Source organism: Phymastichus coffea, unplaced genomic scaffold (genome assembly GCF_024137745.1).
Source record: "Phymastichus coffea isolate CEN01 unplaced genomic scaffold, Cenicafe_Pcof_1.1 PCOF00017, whole genome shotgun sequence".
Lineage (NCBI taxonomy): Eukaryota > Metazoa > Arthropoda > Insecta > Hymenoptera > Eulophidae > Phymastichus > Phymastichus coffea.
The window spans coordinates 5,426,308-5,447,109 of record NW_026706828.1 but is presented as its reverse complement, the minus strand read 5'-3'; the positions used below and the strand labels follow the sequence as shown (position 1 = coordinate 5,447,109).

General features: G+C 39.3%; 1 protein-coding gene across 1 annotated transcript in view; it reads right to left on the bottom strand.

The window, feature by feature from the left end:
* LOC131675194 (sperm-associated antigen 6-like) overlaps positions 1–20,802 on the bottom strand; it is a 277,598-nt gene that overhangs the window by 173,860 nt on the left and 82,936 nt on the right. The gene's annotated exons all lie outside the window — the stretch shown is intronic.

The window sequence follows — 20,802 nt, the reverse complement described above, 5'->3', positions numbered from 1 at the left end:
GATTGAGTGATTTGTTTGTTATTTCTGTTAGCCTTCTGCCAATTTATTGTTAAGCGACCTATTTTAAGTACTCATAATTCCGAGCGCCTTTTATGTTCAGTTCCTCCGCTAATTAATATTCCCGCTAAATTTTCCAATTTTCCCGCGAAATTCGAAATATCTTGCATTTCATGTAACTGCGGGTAGGAGTCACGAAACTCGTTTATTCTTGTTCGCGCCAAATTTTCTATGTATCACATTAATACTATCTTGACCATTTCGACTACGTTAATTCGCTCTTTCCTCTCCAGTTTATTTACTTGTTGAGTTTAACGTAGTTCGACTCCCTCTTAATCCTCTAATCCTTAAGCCTGTAATCCCTTACGTTTTCTTAATGTCAATTAGAGACTGCGCTAAGTGTCATCTTCCATTACGACGACTCGACAGATCTCTTTTGTGCGGCTCCTGCAATTCACTTTACCACCTTAACTGTATATCCCCAAATTCTAGGCCGATATCTAAAACTTCTGAATTTATATGTTGTGCTGACTCGTCACCTTCCAACCAATTACCGATCGCCAATACAGCTGCGCTATTCGCCACGCCTACCGGACACTCTCCATCGATACTCGTTCGGGTCAAGAAACGCCTAGCCTCGCCTACTCAGCCGTTATTGTCGTCGGTAACCAAACACCTCTGTATTGCGCCTCTTCATTCGTCACCTGAGTCCCCTGTTCCTGCAACCAACGTTTTCGCTGCGAATCAGTACCACCTTCAATCGTCGTCGCACTCAATCTTACATCTAGGCGTAGATCGCTCCACTACCATGGCTGATGCACCTGAGTGGTTCAAACAAGAGGCCCAACTAAATGCCAGCAGACACCAAGAGATGCGCGATTTGTGGTCTCAATTGCGCATGGAGCACCAGGTCAGGGACGCTCACTTTGCAGTAACAGATGAGCCGGAACTTCTCGTCCACGGTCTTCCCTCTGACTATAAAGGCACACTCTTCCAAGCAGCAACTTCACTGCTTGTTGCGCTCGGTTTTGGCGGGATGCACAACTTGCCGCAAATCATACATACGCGTGATTGGAGCCATTCTTCTGCCACTTCCCAAAGCTCTTTACCACTTCCCGGCGCTGCTCGTCGGTCTACTCGCTCATTCGCTTTTCTTGTGGACTCTCCATCAATCAGGGACAGGATTCTGCGTTTCTCGCCGAAGTTAAATGAGCACACCGCCCAGTCCATCTTTGGTACCGGTGGACCGACCAGAGTCTACGTTCGTCCAATATGGCCGAAGCCGGTCTTCGAACTTCTCACAAAGGCGAGAAAGGTTAGTGCTGAGCTTGGTTATGCCTGGCCAGTGGTCCGTAATCTGAGAGTGTTCTGCAGGCAGACTCAGCGCTCCGAGCTGATCCCCATTATAACTGAGGCTGACTTACGCGGGCTCGTGCCTCTCCAACGCGTGACACCGTCTGCCGTGAGGCCACCCACGCAGCATACTCATACTCACAGACGATTGTCCCCCTTACCCTCTTCGCCCCATCAAATCAATACCAACCAAATCTGACATACACTGAAATCCAACAACTTAGATGAGTCAAACTTATCTTTCACTGCTGCACACGTCAATATTAACGGATTAAATGTACCCTCTCATTTCTCTCTCCTTGAGGGTGAAGTCCAGACTGTCCCCTATGACTTAATAGCTATTTCCGAAACCAAACTCAGCGAATTTGTATCAGATGCTCACCTTGCTCTTCCGGATTACAATTTTGTACGACATGATCGTGTGGGCAAGGAGGGTGGAGGTGTTGGTTTTTATGCGCGGAACCCATTGATGATCAAAATACTAGCCGAGTCAGATCCCGTCTATGATAATACTCCCGAATTTATAATTGCCGACATTCAACAGAATCGACGTAACAGGCTACTTTTTGTCGTAGTTTATCGTCGTCCTTCAGCCTCCATCCCCACTTTCTTCTTTGACTCCATCTCTACTTTTCTTCCTTATTACAACGATATCCTAATCACAGGTGATTTCAACTGTGATCTCACCACTGATCTTCCACATGTTCGTGCTTTTCGTGATCACCTGGACTCTCTTGCCTTAAGGGTTGTTTCTACTGCACCTACACATCATCCTATCTCAACCACTGGGGAAATCACACACACAACCCTTGATTTATTTATCCCAACTACTCAACTAACATCTTACAGTTTGCTCAATCTAATTCACCCTTTGTTCCTTATCATGACTTAATCGCTGTCTCAATCTCAGCTACATACATAAAAAATACCATGAAAACTTTTTCCTCCCGTCCTCTCCAACACATTGATCCCTCAGCCCTTAATTTGATAATCGACACTAATCTCTCAGTTTTCTCCTCCGGACCTTTACCGGACCTCTCACACTCACTTGATCAGCTTGAATCTGTCTTTACTATCAATGTACTTGCTGCTTTTGATCAGCTTGCCCCACCCCGCAAGATCACTATCCCATCCATGAAAAAGCCCTGGGTCTCTGGGGAGCTACGATCCAAGATGCGCACACGTGATCATCTTTTCCTTCGCTACAAAAAGACAGGTTCTATTGAAGTACTTTCCCAATACCGGTTACTTCGTAACCAAATCTCAAATTCCCTAGACACTGCAAAGAATTCCTTCATTCATGACACTATCCACAATGCAAAGTCTATCACACACAAATGGGGAGCCCTCCGGGACATGGGTGTAGCTTCCAACCCTCTTCCTTCCCCACTATTCCTCTTTTCCCCTGACATTCTGAACGTTTACTACGTTTCAGTTGCCTCTCGTCACCCTGCTTTAACTAAACAAGCTTTCGATGACATAATTAATGCTCCTATATTCGAACCGATTCCCGCTCATTTTCCACAATCCTTCACCTTCTCTACTGTCTCCCAGCGTGAAGTTGAGTTCGAGGTCCTTGCCCTTCGCTCCAAAGGCAAAGGAAACGATGGCCTCTCCTCCCGAATGCTAAAACTTGGTCTTGGTTCTCTAGCTCCCTTCCTCACACTTATAATAAACCAATCCATCCTCACTTCAGTCTTTCCCTCAGCCTGGAAACGCACTATCATCTGCCCTCTCTCAAAAACTAAATCACCCCAGTCTCCCTCTGATACACGGCCGATAGCTCAGCTTTGCGAGTCCTCTAAGGTCCTGGAGCGCTTACTTCACAAGCAACTCTTGAACTATCTGGAGGCCAGCAATTTCTTTGACCCAAGACAGGCTGGATTTCGCAGGGGACACTCAACTGAGACCGCTCTGATTGGTCTGTTGGAGGATGTCAGACGTGCTGTTGAGATGCGTCAGCTCACGATCCTTGTCTTGTTTGACTTCTCCAAAGCATTTGACAGTATTCCCCATAACCTGCTTGTCCGGAAGCTGCGGGCCTGTAACCTGGCTGACTCAGCTCTTCGCTGGTTTTTCAGCTATCTGTCGGGTCGATCGCAGGCTGTGGTTGATCGGGCGGGCTCATTGTCTGACTGGCTGCGTGTCTGTTCAGGAGTGCCCCAGGGCAGCGTTCTTGGACCTCTTCTATTTTCCATTTTTATTAATGATCTTCCCAAGGTACTGCATTTCTGTCAGCATATGATATATGCTGATGACACCCAAATTTATCACCATTGCTCTTCCTCTGAAATTACTCCAGCCCTCACCAAAGTTCAACTTGACGCCCAGGCAGTCGCGGACTGGGCTACCTCAAATGGTCTCCAACTAAATGTTTCCAAGACCCGTGTCATTGTTATCGGCAGTAAGCTTTACTTATCCTCCTTACATCTTGACTCCCTCCCCCAAATCTCCATCAATAATATCATCATTCCATTTTCCTCATCCGTAAAAAGCCTTGGACTCACGATCTCCTCATCATTACAGTGGAAAACTCACATCAACAATACGCTCAAAAAGATCTGCAGGAATCTAAATTCACTTAAGTTTTACAGGAAGTCCCTTTCGATTTCCACCCGATCCTACCTAATCAAATCCCTCATTTTCCCTCACTTCACTTATGCTTCTATTGCTTTCCACAACCTGGATAAAACCAGGCGGCTTGCTCTACAAGTTGCTCACAATGCTTGCGTCCGTTTTGCTACTGGTTACATCCCTTTCATCCCATCTTCTGACATTGAATCCCACGTCACCTTTCATAGACTACGTCTTGGATGGCTCTCCCTTGAATCTCACAGAAATATTTCACTAATCCTTCTTGCATACAAAACAGTTTGTCTTTCTCATCCCTCATACCTTACTACCTATTTCCAATCTCCAAACTGTCTTTATATAAAACGTTCCTCTCGTAATCCACCTTCAGCTTTCTCATATCCGGCTCCACGTACTTCGACTTGGAACCTCTCTTTTACAGTTCGTTCCATGTACCTGCTAAATCAATTATCCATAACTGACTTTGACATTTCCAGATATAAGGAGCTTAAGTCATGGCTGTTCTCCCTCTTTACGGTCCTGGAAGATCAGCACTTCATCCAGAGGGTCACGTCCGAATCTTTAACAAATCTCTCATCCCTTCGAAAATTACCCACAGTATCCCTTCCTTTCAACGTCTCAGCCTTCACTGACAGTCCAAATTACCTGGAGACACCTGGTTCCTACCTCTCCTATAATTTCCCTCCCTTTAACTCATAAATCCTGGAGTATTGAATCTTCCTCCGTCTTCTGTCTGGATCTTATTTCTTCTTATCCCTCTTCTCCTCCCTCTATCCTTCCAACGTAGTTGTCACATGACTCGCATTAATTGTCGTTACCAACTAGATTTATCTGCCTCCTTGAGGTCATTTCTTTTTTGAGGCCCACCTATTCTTTTTGCTCACACGACTCTCTTCCCTCTTTCTTTTATGCGACTTATTTTCTTTTTCTGTACTCTGCGACCTGTGTATCTCCAGTTTTGTATTGTTATTTATATTATTTTATCAGTGTGATATTATTGTCTCACACTCCGTCATTTCTTATTGCCTTTCTTATTGCGTTTTATCCTGTTATGTTTCTCGTTATATTGCCAATGTATAGCGTATGTTATCTAATGTGTTTTATTGTTTTATTATTATTGCGTATTTTCGGTTTATTAATGTTTGTTACTGCTTATTATTATTGTTATTTTATTGTTTTATTGTTTTATTACTGTAATTGCACTTTATTTTTCTTGAAGCCTACGGGGTTATACCCCATGGCTAAATAAAAATGGTTTAATCTAATCTCTCTCATTCTGTTTTCCGTTTTTTATAATATAAAGAACAAAATCATTTAAATGAAAATAGAAATTTTCTTATTATTATAAAATTTATATATAATTAATACCATCATACTAACAAAACAATTATATTTAAATTTTATTAATTTATTAATATGATGGTATTAGTTATACATAAATTTTATAATAATAAAAGCATATTTGTTCTTTACATTAAAAAAGGTTCTGTTCTTTTTCATTAAATGAGAAATATGAGAGCATGATAAAGCAAGTAAGTAAACTGACGGAAACCGAGATGTCAAATAGGCAGTCGAAAGTAAAAGAGTACAAGAGAGTAAAACTGAATTTGGAAGAGAATCGTCTTTATATATTGAGTAGGTGTGCTCTTATTATTAAAAATTTATATATCTAATAATATTGTATTAATAAATTGATAAATTGATAAAATTTTATAGAGATAATTTATCAATTTATTAATGTAATAGTATTATTCGTTATATATGTATACGTATGTATGTGTGTATATGAGAGAGAGAGAGTATATATATATACTCAATTTCAAATTTAATTTCCTTCTCTCTCTCTCTCTCTCTCTCTCTTTCTCTCTCTCATTCTCTCACGTATTTAAAATTTCTTGTTTTGTTTTCGATCGCATTCTTTTTACGTTACTTTACGCTTGGTTTTCGTCGTCGTCGTCGTTATCAGCATAGTGCACGATTACTTCGTGCACTGTCAGTTTCATAATACAGAGAATTTCATACGAAGCATAGATATGTTCCTATTATACAATTTATATTTAATCAATTTATTAATATACAGGGTGGACCATTTTAATCGAAGCACCCAGAAATCTTTTTCCAGGTAAGGATGCGTGAAACATGTTTCAGACAAAAGTTGCTGGACTCCGAGGGGGACATAATCGGGTTACCTTGACTATGACCTTGAGGGTCATTTTCAAGGTCATCCGAAGGTCAACTTTGTTTTTTTAAATAGAAACCCCCATTTTTGACCTCGGATTCAGAAAGAGCGGAAAATTCTACGTTCAGATGACCTATTATACGTGGGGTCTGGGTGACCACCAAGGGCGCCCCCAACATCACGTAAAGTTCAATGTTATTTTTTTCTTAATCTTTCCACCTAACTAACCTAAGATCGGTATGGTTTAGAGAAAAATGATGTAGACAAAAGTTATTGCATTTTGAGAGGGGCATCTTGTGGTGACTTTAACTTCGACCTTGAAGGTCATTTTCAAGGTCATTTTAAGGTCAAATTTGTTTCTACTTTTCTATTAGTATATATATATATATCTATTATAATTAATATATTTATGAAATTTATTATAATAGTATGTATTATTTATTATAATTAGTGTATATAATAAAAAAAGAAATTCATTATATAATAATTACAATAAATATATATATAACATCATTATTATTTGTATGTATTAGCGCTTAGGCCGCCCCCCACATATCAATTGTGTAGCTAATATAGACAATACGAATTGCCTGTAGTACCAGTGGCAGTAGCTCTAGCGGTAGAGCATCGGCCTGTGGATCCAGAGGACGCGCGTTTTATCCCCCGATCCGTCCGTCCGTTTTTATTCCGATAACATTTATCTTGTTTTACGTATAAAAATTTAACACACACACACACACGATAAAATCAAAGCGTGTAACACAGAACGCACGGGCATTAAGAGTACATCAGCTCAGTAGGAGAAGGGGAAGTGCATAGAACGCACGGACATCAGACCACATCAGTACAGTAGGGCGAGGGGGAGGGGGGAGTGCATAAAACGCACAGGCATCACAGCACATCAGCTCAGTAGGGGAGGGGGCAGTGCATAGAACGCACGAGTATCAACTCAGTAGGGGGTAGGAAGGTGAGTTGAACATGAAATGCATGGGTATCTCGGCTCAGAAGGGGGTAAGGGTGAGGTGAGTTGACAATGCTCAGCTGAAGATGCACGGGCATCGGCTCAGGGAGTACATCTCAACTCAGTGAGCCGATACACCTCTGAGCTATGACCTCTCTAGTTTACCTACTTAATATTCAATTACTTCAATGATACGTTTTGGTGATTCAAAAAAACATTTCATGCATTGATAATTATAAAACATTGTACTTCAATGTAATTCATCAACTCACACATTAATTTATATGTATAAATATATGTACCTTTGCTAGTTTCGTTTTACTGCGATCTACGTTTCCGCTTGTTGAACCGTCTGTCCTTCCAAACAGCTTAGCATAGTTAATCTTGAATTTTAATGTTGCGGTAAAACATCGTAGGACCCATTATTCTAAGTTAAAAAGTACACGTTCACTGAAACGTTGGTTTGTTTTTCAAATTTCACGACTTCTTTCGGGTGTACCGGAAATGCTAGGTCTTTAAAATTATATTTATCTTGATGAGCAGTATAGGCAGTGACACGACATGCATTCTTTGCGACTTGATGTAACGCCGAAAGAATGGTCCATTTGAAACATTCGTTGTCGTTGTTCTGCACATTCACACAGGTTCTCTTTCTTCTAATAGGCTCGAGCAATTCAACGTAGGAACTAGCCTTTATAGGAGTGTTCTTGCTGATATTTATGGTTAAGTTTAATATAAAACGAAGAGACCAGCCCGAGTCTTGCTCTTGAAATTCTTCCGTGCTCTTACTGATTAGTTCTAAAACGTTTTCAATGAACCACTCGTCTATGTCTGTAGTTAGGTATATCGGTGCCATCTTCGTATTGAAATGCTTCACATCGAGATTTTCATAGTAATTATTTTTTTCGAATGCATACTCGGCATCTAGTATAGCATTCACTTTTAAAAAACTATGTTTCTTCAAGATCTCTTTAATTTGAGCATGGAATAATGGTTTGGCATGCCTCAAAAATGTATTTAAATCCAGATGTTTCAGATTGGTTATTACACCAGTCTTTATTCTACCTTTAAATGCACTATTGATGTCGTTCCAGCAAACTGTTGAGTCTTGAGCTGGATTGACAACAGCCGGTAGTAGTAGTAGTAGTACTAGCCGGTTCGAGACCTTCACCAACTACATCCAAAATAACGAGAGGTTCGTATATCGATTGTTCGCTATGCTTGCTCACCATAGGTTCGGCAATCAATGATATGGCAATGGGGGGCTGAGCCAACAGCCTACTCTTGTATCCGTTTAGCAGATGTAAAACGTTTCTAATCATGCACATAGCTGCCTGCAGCTTCTGTCTGCCAGACACGATCAAGCTAGGCTGAAGAGAAAGCTCATCAGCTTTGCGCAAAGCCAATGAACCCAGTGTCAACCATCTTTCGATGTCTTCGACACTAGCAAGACCAGCATTCGCCAGACGATGTGCGCGTAAAAGCAACAAAGCTATGTTCTTGAAAAACTCAGCCATGATGCTAATTACTCAACTGAGCAGATTTGACAAATCCATCGCATTATATTCACTACTCGTTAATGCTGATTGGTTGGAAAAAGTATGGAGGGCGGGTGGGGGTGAACGATTGTGATTGATCGAAAAATTATAGTGGGGTATCAACAAGTGCAAGCTCAGCATAAAAAGGCATTCATTCGACAGTATTGACGCAGTCGTCGACGTCGTCGATTCCTCAGTTATTACGATGGATTTTGTTGTAAACGTACAGGGCTTCAAAACTACCTTGAACAAATTCGCAATCAAGGAGATTGCTGTTTGTCCTCTGGAAGAATATCCAACTCCATCGGTGATTCTGTTTAAACCACCTTACCCATGAGAGTGGTTATTAAAGAAAAATCAGTGCGAAAACCGGTGGTTAGTGAGAAATTTTCATGGTATATCGTGGGAATCTGGCGATTTACCCTACGACGACCTTGAAAAATTATGAAAAAAACACTTTTTGGAGCAACTATTTTTGTCGAAGTTCTTGAAAAAACAAAATGGCACAGAAATTTGTTGACCAATGCACAGTAAGTGTCTTTTCGTCGCGTATCACCGTAAAAAGAAAAAAAATGATATCCAATGATTATTTTTGTTGCTTCTTGATTTTTTACAGAATAACTGTAGTTAACGTTGAAGATTTGGGTTGTCCATAACTCAAGAATCTTTCAAACAATAGCATTTCCGGATACAGTAACCACAACGCGTATCGATCACATCCACCGTGTGCCTTTAAAAACGCGCTGGCTATCAGTAGATGGATGCTCGCTCGCAAAAGTCGTGATGATATGTAATTTGATTTTTATATCTAAGTTTGAAAATAAATAAAAAATTAATGTATCGGTGAATCCTTGTTTTTTTACTCATCTAAAATATATAAATTTGAGAAATGTATATTATATTATATATATACGAGGGTGGTCCGATAAGTACTTAGCCTCACCGCCCGATGGCGCCACTCTCGCAAAAGAAATATTCTATCACGTAGTACAACCTTCTCGATGGTTACTGTTAAGATTTTAGCCGGATCGGAGTTGTAGTTTATTTTTGAGAGCGTGTGAAAGCAAGTGTGTCCGTTGATTTTTGAAAAATGGAAAAAGAGCAGTATCGGTCGGTGATTCGATTCTTGTTTTTGGAAGGGAAATAGCGCAGCGAAATCAAAAAGCGCTTGGATGCTGTATACGGTGACTCTTCTCCTTCGATGGCGACCGTCGAAAATTGGTTCAACGAGTTTCAACGTGGTCGCACGTCGATTTTTGAAGATCCACGTTCAGGTGCTCCGAAAACGGCTATCACGGAGGATAACGTGACAAAAATTCACGATGTCGTATTGGCAGATCGACGATTGAAGGTGCGCGAGATAGCTAAGATCGTAGGCATCTCAAATGACTGCGTGGGTCATGTCCTGCATGAAATTTTGGGCATGAGAAAGCTGTCGGCGCGATGGGTGCCGCGTTTGCTCACTCCGGACAACAAGCGCAACCGTGAGACAACTTCAGAGCAATGTTTGACGCTGTTTAAATGCAATCCGAAAGAGTGACAGTCGACGAAACATGGATCCACTGGTATACACCAGAGATTAAGGAACAGTCGAAACAGTGGACTTTACCCGGCGAAAGTGCTCCGAAGAAGGCGAAGACTGCCCCATCGGCCGGAAAGGCGATGACTACCGTTTTCTGGGATTCACAATGTGTGATCTACATCGACTACCTGGAGAGGGGCAAAACCGTCACAGAGCCGTACTATGCCGAATTATTGGGCCGATTCTACATCGAATTGCAGGAAAAACGGCCCCATATGGCGAAAAAAAAAGTTCTTTTCCACCATGACAACGCACCGGCTCACACCTCCGCCGTCGCCATTGCCGAATTAGGCTATGAACTGCTGCCTCAACCACCGTATTCTCCAGATTTGGTCTTGTGCGACTTCTTTTTGTTTCCAAACTTGAAAAAGTTACTCGCCGGGCAGAAATTTGAGTCGAATGAGGAGGTAATCGCTGCCAAGGAAGCCTAATTTTCAGACCTCGAGGAAACGTATTTTTCAGACGGGTTAAAGAAGTTGGAGCATCGCTGGGCCAAGTGTATTGAACTAAAAGGAGACTATGTTGAAAAATAAAACGCCACTTTTCCAAAATTTTCGTTTTTCTTTTCTAGGCTAAGTACTTATCGGACCACCCTCGTATTCATTTCCATAACAGTATTAGATAAATTAAAAGAAAAAAGAAAACTAAGGAAAATATAGCAAAAGAGTAGAGAAAAAACTAATAAAACAAAATATAACTATGCAATAAAAGAACTTAAACAAATTATTATTGTTGAAAAAAACGCAGAAATAGAAAATTACCTCGAAAACCTATCTGCTACAGAGGCTTCTGACTATTCTCTTTGGAAAGCTACAAAAAAATCAAAAAAACCTAAAAAATGTTCTCCACCTATACTAAAAAACGATATGACATGGGCAAGAATAGATATTAATAAAGTAAAAACTTTTGCAAAGCATCTTGAACAAGTGTAATCAAGCGTGGATTATCAGAAGGTCAATACGATGTCTAGAGTAAGCGCTTACCCATTTCCCTTTATGGATGTGATCCTGAGGAAATTGCAACACTCTAAGTGCAATAGCGCCCTTGACTGCTCGGAAACTTTTTATCAGATCCCTCTTACGAAGTGATCGATACCAATCACCACCTTTACCATCGTTGGTCTAGGGTTATTTAAATTTATGCGAATACTCTATGAAGTATCCGAAGAATCTGCAACCTTCCAGATGTTAGCTGATAAACTATTTTCGACCACGATGGAGCCGTACGCTTTTGCCTATATTATAACTTAATCATAACGACAGAAACCTATGAAAATCATCTAAAATATCTAACCTATAATCTCAATAGGATCAGAAAGTCTGGTTTAACCATTAACCGGAAAAAATCATGCATCTTGTAACGGGGGAGGTTATCTGAAAAAATGAGAAATTTATTGAAGCACAAACTCCCACGATGCAGAGCTAACCGCCGCTCCGTTAACCACGTATAGTTGTACGTGTATTCGCCTTTACATCAGATAATTTCGTTAAAGTGTCTTCTATTCAACGGAGTTTAACTCACCTTAATACGTATAAATCGGGAATTATCAATTTAATAATTTAAAAGAGCAAGATCCGTATTATTTAATAATTGTTAACTTAAGTTCGTACGCAATCACGTGGATATAACTTATGCTCGAATATATATATATATATATATAGAGTGGATTTCGACTCGTGGAAGGGAGTGGACGTGTCTTGGCTGTGAGTGCGAGTTTTGGTGAGAAAGTTAAAGAGAAAAAGTGTTTGAGGAGAAAGATAGAGATGAAAAGAGCGTGGAGGAGAAAGAGAAGTGGAGTAGAGAGAGAGAGAGAGAGAGACAGACTTGGATAAGAGCAGGAAAAAGCAGAGAGAGAGGAATAAAGAAAAAAGAAAAGTTGAGATTAAGAGAGAAAATCAGGAAGCGGGAAAGGCTGGCAGAGAGGAGGGGCGATAAAAAGTAAAGGCAGAGACAAAAAAGGTAAGACTGCGAATAAAGGTGGGATCACGAGTAGAATTAGAGAGTCGAATTAAGGCGTACGGGATAGTGATGGAAAGATTTGTGACAACAGAAAAATTAAGAGATAAAGGTGGAAGAATGGATAAGAAATGCCCAGAGGAGGAAAAGAAGAAAACAGTAAAGGTGGTGAGGGGAAGAGAGAGCGGAGAGAGGCTGAGAGAGAATATTAGAGGAGAAATGAGAGAGGCAAAAAGATGCAAGAGTGAAAGTGAGGGGAGCGAGATGGAAGGGGAGGGGGGAGAGGGATTGGACAACATGATAAGAGAAGTAGGAAAAAGTAATGGTGCAGAAGATATAATGGAAAAGATACGGGCATATATAAGGGATTTAAGAGAGGCATGGGAGGATGAAAGGAAATAATTGACAGAAATGTTTAAAGAAATAATGGAAAAAATAGAAAGAATGGAGGCAGAGGGAAAAAGAACAGAAGAAAGATAGGAGAAAGAAATAGGAAAAGTTAGGAAAGAACAAGAGAGAGAGAGAGAAGAAAGAAAGAAAGAGACGAAAGAAGAAAGGGAAAAAGCAGAACGTAGAGAAAAGACACTGCAGGAAAAATGGGGAGAGAGGATGGACCAGTTGGAAGAGGAGTGCGTAAAACTAAAAGAAAGCATAGAAGGAGGAAACAAGAAGCAAAGAGGAACAGAAGTAGGCAATAAGGAAGAATTAGAGCATATGAGAGAAAAAATGGATAGAGAAAGTAGGATAAACAATATAATAGTAACAGACTTAGAGGGTGACTTAAGATGGGAAAAGAATGGAGAGGCAGAAGTCTGGTTAAGGGAGGTACTAGAAATTAAAGGGGAGATAGTGAATTTGAAAAGAATAGGAGGGACAGCGGGGAGGGATGATCGGAGAGAAAGAGGAAAAAATGTGACAAATGAGATGCACTTCATGGGAACAAAAAGAAGGAATTATGAAGAGGAAAAAGAAGCTGGAACAGAAAAAGATATACATAGATCAGGACTGGACGTGGAAGCAGAGAAAGATAAGAGAGGAAGTAAGAAGGAAAGCGAAAGAAATAAGAAGTAAAGGTAAAGAGGTAAAGATATGGCATATCAGGGTGAAATCAGAGGAAGAAGAATGGTGGTGGAGCGAGACAGAGGGAAAAATGGTAGGAAAGGGGGTGGAAGGGTTTCGAAAACAATAGGGATAAAAGAGAGAGAGAGAGAAGAGAAGGGAGACAGAGGGGAGAAAGGCAGTAAAAATGCTATTCTGGAACGTGGCGGGGGTGAGGAGCATGGAGGAAGACGACTGGGAATAATGTTAATAATTAACTGGGAATATGTTAGGGAATTCGACATAATAGGGCTAACGGAAACCTGGGTGAAGAGGCAAGGGGCAAGAACTGGTGTGGAGAAACAACTGAAAGGGTACAGCATAGAGTGGAGGGACTCAAGAAGAGAAGGAAGAAGGGGGAGAGAAATAGGGGGAGGAATAATGGCGGTAAGAGAGAGGAAAGGGATGAATAAGGTAGAATGGAAGAAAGAAAGGACAAGTGAGATAATAGCAGAAGACATAAAGATCGGAGGAAGGAAATACATGATAGCAACGGTGAATACCTAAGCGAAGAAATAGAGGAGAACAGAGGAAGAACAATAATGATAGGAGGAGACTTCAACGCAAGAACAGGAAATGAAGGGAGAGATTGGGAGACAGAAGAAAACCTAGAAGAAATAATGGCCAAGGAAAAAGTGTTAAACGCAGAGGGAGAAGAAATGATAAAATGGCTAGATGAAATGGGCTTAGTAATAACGAGTGAGAGAAAAGAAGGAGACGAAGAGGGAGAAATAACATATATAGGAGCGATAGGAATGCCAACGAAAGACTAAGTAGTAGGTTTAAATAAAAGAGATGGTAAAGTCGGACCACTTACCAGTAGAAGTGGAATTGGGCGATAAAATAGTAGAAGAAAGAAAAGAAAAGGATAGACGACTGGAGCAAAGAAGGTATAAGAAAGTATTAGAGATGGATAGACGCAATAGAGAGAACAGAAAAATGGAAAGAGATAAAAAATAGAGTGAGGAATGCAGTCGTAAAAAAGAAGATAAGGGAAAAAAGGATCGAAAAAAAGCCGGTGGAGAGAAGAATGTAGGATAAAAAGGGTTAGGGTGATGGCAAAGTTAAATAAGGTAAGAAAAGGGGAAGGAGACAGAGGCAAATACCTAGAAGCAAAGAGAGAATACAGAGAGGAAATAAGAAAAGGGAAAGAAGCTGAGGGGAAAAGAGTGGCAGAAAAAATAAGAAAAGATAAGACGAGAAGAAAATTCTGGGATAAAGAGAATTGCAATAGGAAGAAAAGAATAGGATTAGATGAAAATATAAGAAAAGAAGAATGGTTAAAGCACTTCAAGGGACCACTAGAAGAAAAAGAAAAGGAAGAAAGCAAAGGGGAAGAAACCGAAGACAGCGAAGGAGAGGAAGGTGAAGAAATCAAAGTAAAAGAAGTAGAAGAGGTAATAAGAAGAATGAAAAAGAAAAAGGCGACAGGAGAAGATGGTATAACAAATGAAGCGTGGTTGGAAGGCACGGAAGGCTTGTTAAAAGATATGACAAAATGTTTAAATGAAATATAGAACGGAGAAGGATACCCGGAAGAATGGAGGAAGGGAATAATAATACCAATATATAAGAAAGGGAGGAAAAAAGAAGTAAAAAACTACAGAGGAATAACGCTGATGGACACGAGATATAAAATATAGGCGGAAATACTGAGGAAAAAGCTGGAAAGAGAACTAGAAGCAAAAGAGACGCTATGCGATACGGAGATGGGATTCAGGAAGAAAAGAGGAACAATGAACGCAATATATATATTAAAAACAATAATAGGGAAGAAAGTAAGGAAAAAGGTGAAAAACTGTACGTATTCTTTGCCGACATGAAGACCGCTTTTGACAAGATAAAGAGGAAGAAAATATGGGAAATCATGAAAGAGAAAGGGATAAATGGGAAAATCAGGAAAAGAATAGAAGAAATATATAAGAAAACAGGGAGTAAGGTAAAAATTGGAGGAGAAATAATTGGAGAGTTTGAGACTTACAAAGGCATAACGCAAGGGTGCCCTTTGAGTACCACGCTATTTAATCTTGCCTTCGCTGACGTGGAAGTCAAGATCAAACAGGTGCAAGAAGGAGGGGTAGTGATAGGAAGAAATAAAATATGGACATTAAGATATGCAGATGATATTGTGATAATGGCAAAGAGTGAAAGTGGAATGAAAGCGATGCTGAAAAAATTAAAAAGATACCTGGAAGAAAGGGAATTAGAACTAAATGTAGGAAAATTAAAGGTGATGAAATGCAGGAGAGGAGGAGGAATAGGGAAGGAAGAAGAATTCGAACGGGAAGGTGAGAAGATAGAGATGGTTAAAGAGTACAACTACTTGGGATATGTGATAAGCAGAAATATCGAAAATAAAAAGTAGATAAAGAAGGCAGAAGAGAAAATAAATATGGGACTCGGAAGACTATGGGGACTAAGAGAAAAGCTATTTAGAGAAAATTGGGAGCTAAGGATGAACCTGTTCGACGCACTAGCGAAAAGCGTGATTATGTATGGAGCAGAAATCTGGGGATAGAAGAGATATGAAGAAATTGAAAGATTACAACTAAAGTACATAATGTGGGTATTGGTATTAGATAAAAACACGCCAAGTTACTTAATACGATGGGAAACAGGAAGACAAGAAATGAAAGAAACAGCATTAGAAAGAGCAATGAGGTATGAAAACAAAATAAGAGAAGAAAGAGATGGCTCAATATAAAAAGAAGCATGGAGAGAATCAAAGAAAAGGGAAAGAAATGAAAAAGATAAAAAGGATAAGAAGGAGGAGAGAGAAAAGGCTAGAAAAAAGTAAAATATATAGAGAGAGGGAGGAGGGAGGCGAAATGAGAGAAGAGTTTTGGGAAGAAATAAGAGAAGAGCTAAAGAAAAAAGAAGAAAAAGAACTAGAAGAAAAACTAGAAAAGTCAAGATATATAAAAGAGTGGAAAGAACTGAAAGAAGAAATGAAAAATTACAGATTAAAGGACATTCAAGGAGAGGGAGGAATAAAAGGCCTACAAATAAGAGAAAGGTTTAGGTTAGGTAATGAAACGAGAGGAAGCAGGCATTGGGAAAAAGAAGAAAATAAGAAATGCAGAATGTGTATGAAAGAGGAAGAAAATTGAAAGTACATAGTAGAAAAATGTGAAAAAAGCAAAAAGGAAGGGGAAGAATGGAAAAAAATAATATTAGGAAGCAAAGCAAAGATAGCGTGGATGATGGAGCTGAAATGGAAAAGAAGAAGAAACGAAGAGGAGAAAGAAAAAGAAAGACAAGAAGACGAAATTTCAAGACCCTAAGGACAGACGGAAACAGAAGACAGAGACGCAAGACTCGCAGACAAATCTACATACGCACACATATACACAAAACACATACATTATCAACTACACAAACTGGACACGAGACACAAATAGTAATGTAAGAAATGAAAACCAAATGTAACATAAGTTGTAAATAAATAAACTATATATATGTATATATATGCAATAGAATAGTTAGAAAGAAAGAAAGAATAATGTGTATAATTTCTCCTAATAGTGTTTATTATAAAGAGAATCTATGTGAGTACTTACATCTTTTTAGTTATAGTTTTGGTGGTATAGTTCCAATGTATTTTATTCTAATACTGAGTATATATTCAACGTAATAGATTTAATTTATTACAGTCCAATAAATCCAATAAATCCAATAAATTTAATACTGCGTATATATATATTGTAAGGTCAAGCTTCTAAATAAATTGAACACGACGATAAATCAGCGCGCTTTTTTACGAGTTAGAGCGAAAATTCATTTAATATACAGTTAATTATTGAATTATTAAGAAAAAGGACCGGTACTCAATGTCGGTCTGCTTTGAATGTACTCTGCATGGTTCCGTCTCGATCTATCGCACCTATCTGCCTGGAGCCAGACAGCACCGCGACGAGAACTTGAACGTCACGCAGAGCCTAAGGTTCAAAGAGTTAGAAAGAAAAAAAGAGACACTTAGGTTACTTTTTCTCGTGAGAGTTAGTCGTCTCATGAGTGGAGTTACTAAGTCAGGTTTAGAAATGGCAAGGTTAAGATTTAGAAATTGCAAGACAGGCCACTGAATGAGTTGAACTGATTCCAAGTGAATGCTGAGATTTTATTTTTGTTTATATAAGGCTCTCGTTGCCGTGCATGCGGATTTTGGACTCCACGATGCCGCGGCAATGAGCGAATTTATATTTGCAAAAGTGGCCCCACTTTACGCTCGCTAGCCCCTACCACAACGTGAACATAAGTCTTGATTTTAATTAATTAATTTAATAAAAGTGTTCTGGTTCGTCTTATGCTCTCTAAATTCGCTGTCGTACATTCGGATTTTTAAATTATTAACGATTAATTGTAGTTTTTTGACTGTAGGACGTATTCAGAAGTGCATTTGGAATTGTAATTCAGAACCAAATTGACTAGAAATATATTTTTTGTTCATTGAAATCCTAAAAATCTATGCTTTTGCATAATAAATAATATCTTTCGCAGGGTACGACATCATGCACCATATTTGATTAAGAGTTTTCGAAATTATTTAGACATAATTGGTAATAGAAGTGAGACCTTGCCTTGATCTAGACCTACAATATTTAAATTATTCTCGTTTTGATCGCGTATTATTCTCGAGGAAAATAATCAGCTAAGACCATTACAATATATATATATATATATGTATATATATATAAATGACTATAAGGAATGAAATTAGTGTCAGAGAAAAAAATGCAGCCTTACCAATTGGGGGATTACTTCTGACTAACTCAATCCTGCCTCTTGCTACTAACGCATACACCCCGTTTTAGCCTCCTTCTTCTTTACACACTTTTTCTCCAGTGATGAGAATCCGATGAGGCTACAATTTGTTTTTCGCACTTTATTTTCGCCGAATAAAGTTTCCTTGGGACAATTACGTGCGTGTGTGCAACAATAGTATTGGAGCAGCAAGCAGCGGTGCAGAAGCAGCAGGTTGCAGCAGATAACAGCGAATTGAGGCAGCGCAGCTGATAATAGAGGGGCAGCAGCAGTTGGAATTTTTACAACAATTACGGCTGATCACCGTAATTGCACCGCATGCTAGGTGCACCTCCCGTCATATTAAGCGATACAAAATACTTTCGATATTTTATATATTCGTGATAGTGTTATTTTTTGTATTCATTGAGCGTTAGTTCGCGGTAGAATTCGAATCTACTCTCTCTCTCTCTTTCTCACGGAAAATAGTTAATTGTAAAATCCTATTCGTGAGCGTTAGTTTTTCGGCCCTACAAAGACTGTAGTGATTATTTATTAATTAAAGTCTGTTAAATTTATTCCCCGTTTTCGTCATTTAATTTTCCTAGTAGCTTAAGTAATTGAAAAAGGCTTAGGTTTTAATCCAATTACATATAGGAGATTAAGAAGATTAGGAGTAAAGTCGCTCACACTTAAAACTTAACGAGTGTCACAAGACACGTGACTTAAGGTGAGTTCAACTCCGTTTAACAGAAGACAACTAGGATGAATCATCTCACGTTAAGGCGAATACACGTATTATCATACGTGTTTAACGGAGCGGCGGTTTGCTCTGCATCGTGGGAGTTTGTTCTTAAATAAATTTCCCATTTTCAGATAACCTCCCCCGTTACACGGTATAACAAAGAAATTCTGTTTATTTTATCATTCTTTAGAAAGGTTATTTGTATTCAATAACTATGTTGATTTATTATATTGAAATTATTTATTTACCTTCCGTCGAATGTTGGTGAATGTTATAAGCACTTTTGAAATATTTAAAAGAGACTTTGTTTTCAGACACACTTTCAAAATAATCTATAAATTTTTTGTAACAATATTTGAACTCGAAAATAGAAGTTTTCACTTCTTGATCGTCAAAGTTTGATAGTGAGTCACAATTTTGGATAGCTTTCGCTGCATCATCGGCATCATAATATTGTACATATCCAATAGACAAATTTTACAAAATGTTCATAAAAACATTCTCTCTACGGTATTCTTCGATATTCCAAGGCACTCTACAGAAGAGTCGCGTCTTCTCCATGGGTCTCGGTGCCATTTTTCTAAAAATTTTGTTTTCTACTACTTTTTGGCCCTTCGTTATGAAATCAGTCTGAGAATTTAATCTTTTCGGCTTCTTTCGCATGCTCAACCTGTTCGTATTTGCATAATACTAGCCTTTTGTTGCTATTGGTAATGCTTTCTAATGAGTGAAATTTGCGTAATGGTCCTATCTTTTCCAACCGAGTCAAAAGAACACTCAATTTTCTATGGTCTGGGTAGTAGAGCTTTATACATCTAGAGTCCTCAATTGAACGATTAGTTGCTTAGTACATTTTCGGGTCTTTTTGCTGAAACAAATGGTCAGTAAATTTGGTAAGTGTGTAACGGTGTAGACTGGTCATAGCCTACATCGTTTGTCCCTTCCCTCTCTCTGACCTTGGCGAGAGCTCACGGCTGGCATCAGACACATTCTTATTCTTCAGTGCCTGATGCCTGTCTTTGTTTTTCAGCATTAGTACCGGAGCAAGAAAGGGAGAGAGAGTTGAGTTGAGTTGAGTTGAACTTTATTGCCTCTTTGGGTAGAACCCTGTATGGGGTTAACGATGTACATTTTGTTTACAGTGGCTTGCATATATGATGCAAGCAGTATACGAAGTTAGGCGAAAGGCAAGATACATGGTAATAATGTACCATGTAATTTGTTACATAAAGATGACTTAAAATAGTTATAATAGCTAACAAATTTATATGCAAATATTAAGAACTAGGTTGAATATATTCAGTAGATTACATAGGTGTTCAATAACATGTGTAAAAGTGCGCTTAAGTTACAAATTTTTACTTATATATACTTATAGTTTAGAATGAGTTACAGCCGGGAAAGTGGAGGGATGAAGAATATGAGGATTAAGGTATCGACCTTGGACTTGGAGATATTCATTGGTGGATGAGAATTGGGACGCATGAAATGGTAAGGTAGGAGAGGGAAGGTTTGATAGGGCTTCAACGGGTATAAGATCTTCGAAAATTACTACAGACCTCCAAGCGAAAAGCTCGTGTATGAATAGTAGAGATCTCAGCCAGTGTTTGAATTCATTCAACCTGTCGAATGACAGGACAGTTACACTAAGGTTGTTTAGGAGGCGGGAACCGGATATTGTGAAAGAGTTATTCCAAGATTCAGTGCGGGGAGCAGGATAGGAGAATAAAGAGGGAGGATTACGATTTGATCTTGATTGATGAGAGTGAATGGGGTCAGAGAAGTGGGCTATGAGGTAAGAGGGAAGTTGGGTTGATAGGGCCTTGTAGGTGAGGGTGCCAAGCGATAGAACTCTTTTGTTGGCGAGTGATAGCCAATTGAGTCGCAGCCGATGGTAGCTGACGTGGGTAAGAATATTGCGAGTAGGTATGTGTGGAATGAAGCCAACTACATATCTGACGCAAGCGTTTTGAGAGATTTGTAGGTGAGATAATCTAGTTTTATCTAGGTCGAGAAAGAGAGAGGAACAGTAGTTGAAGTGTAGAAATATGAGGGTCTCAA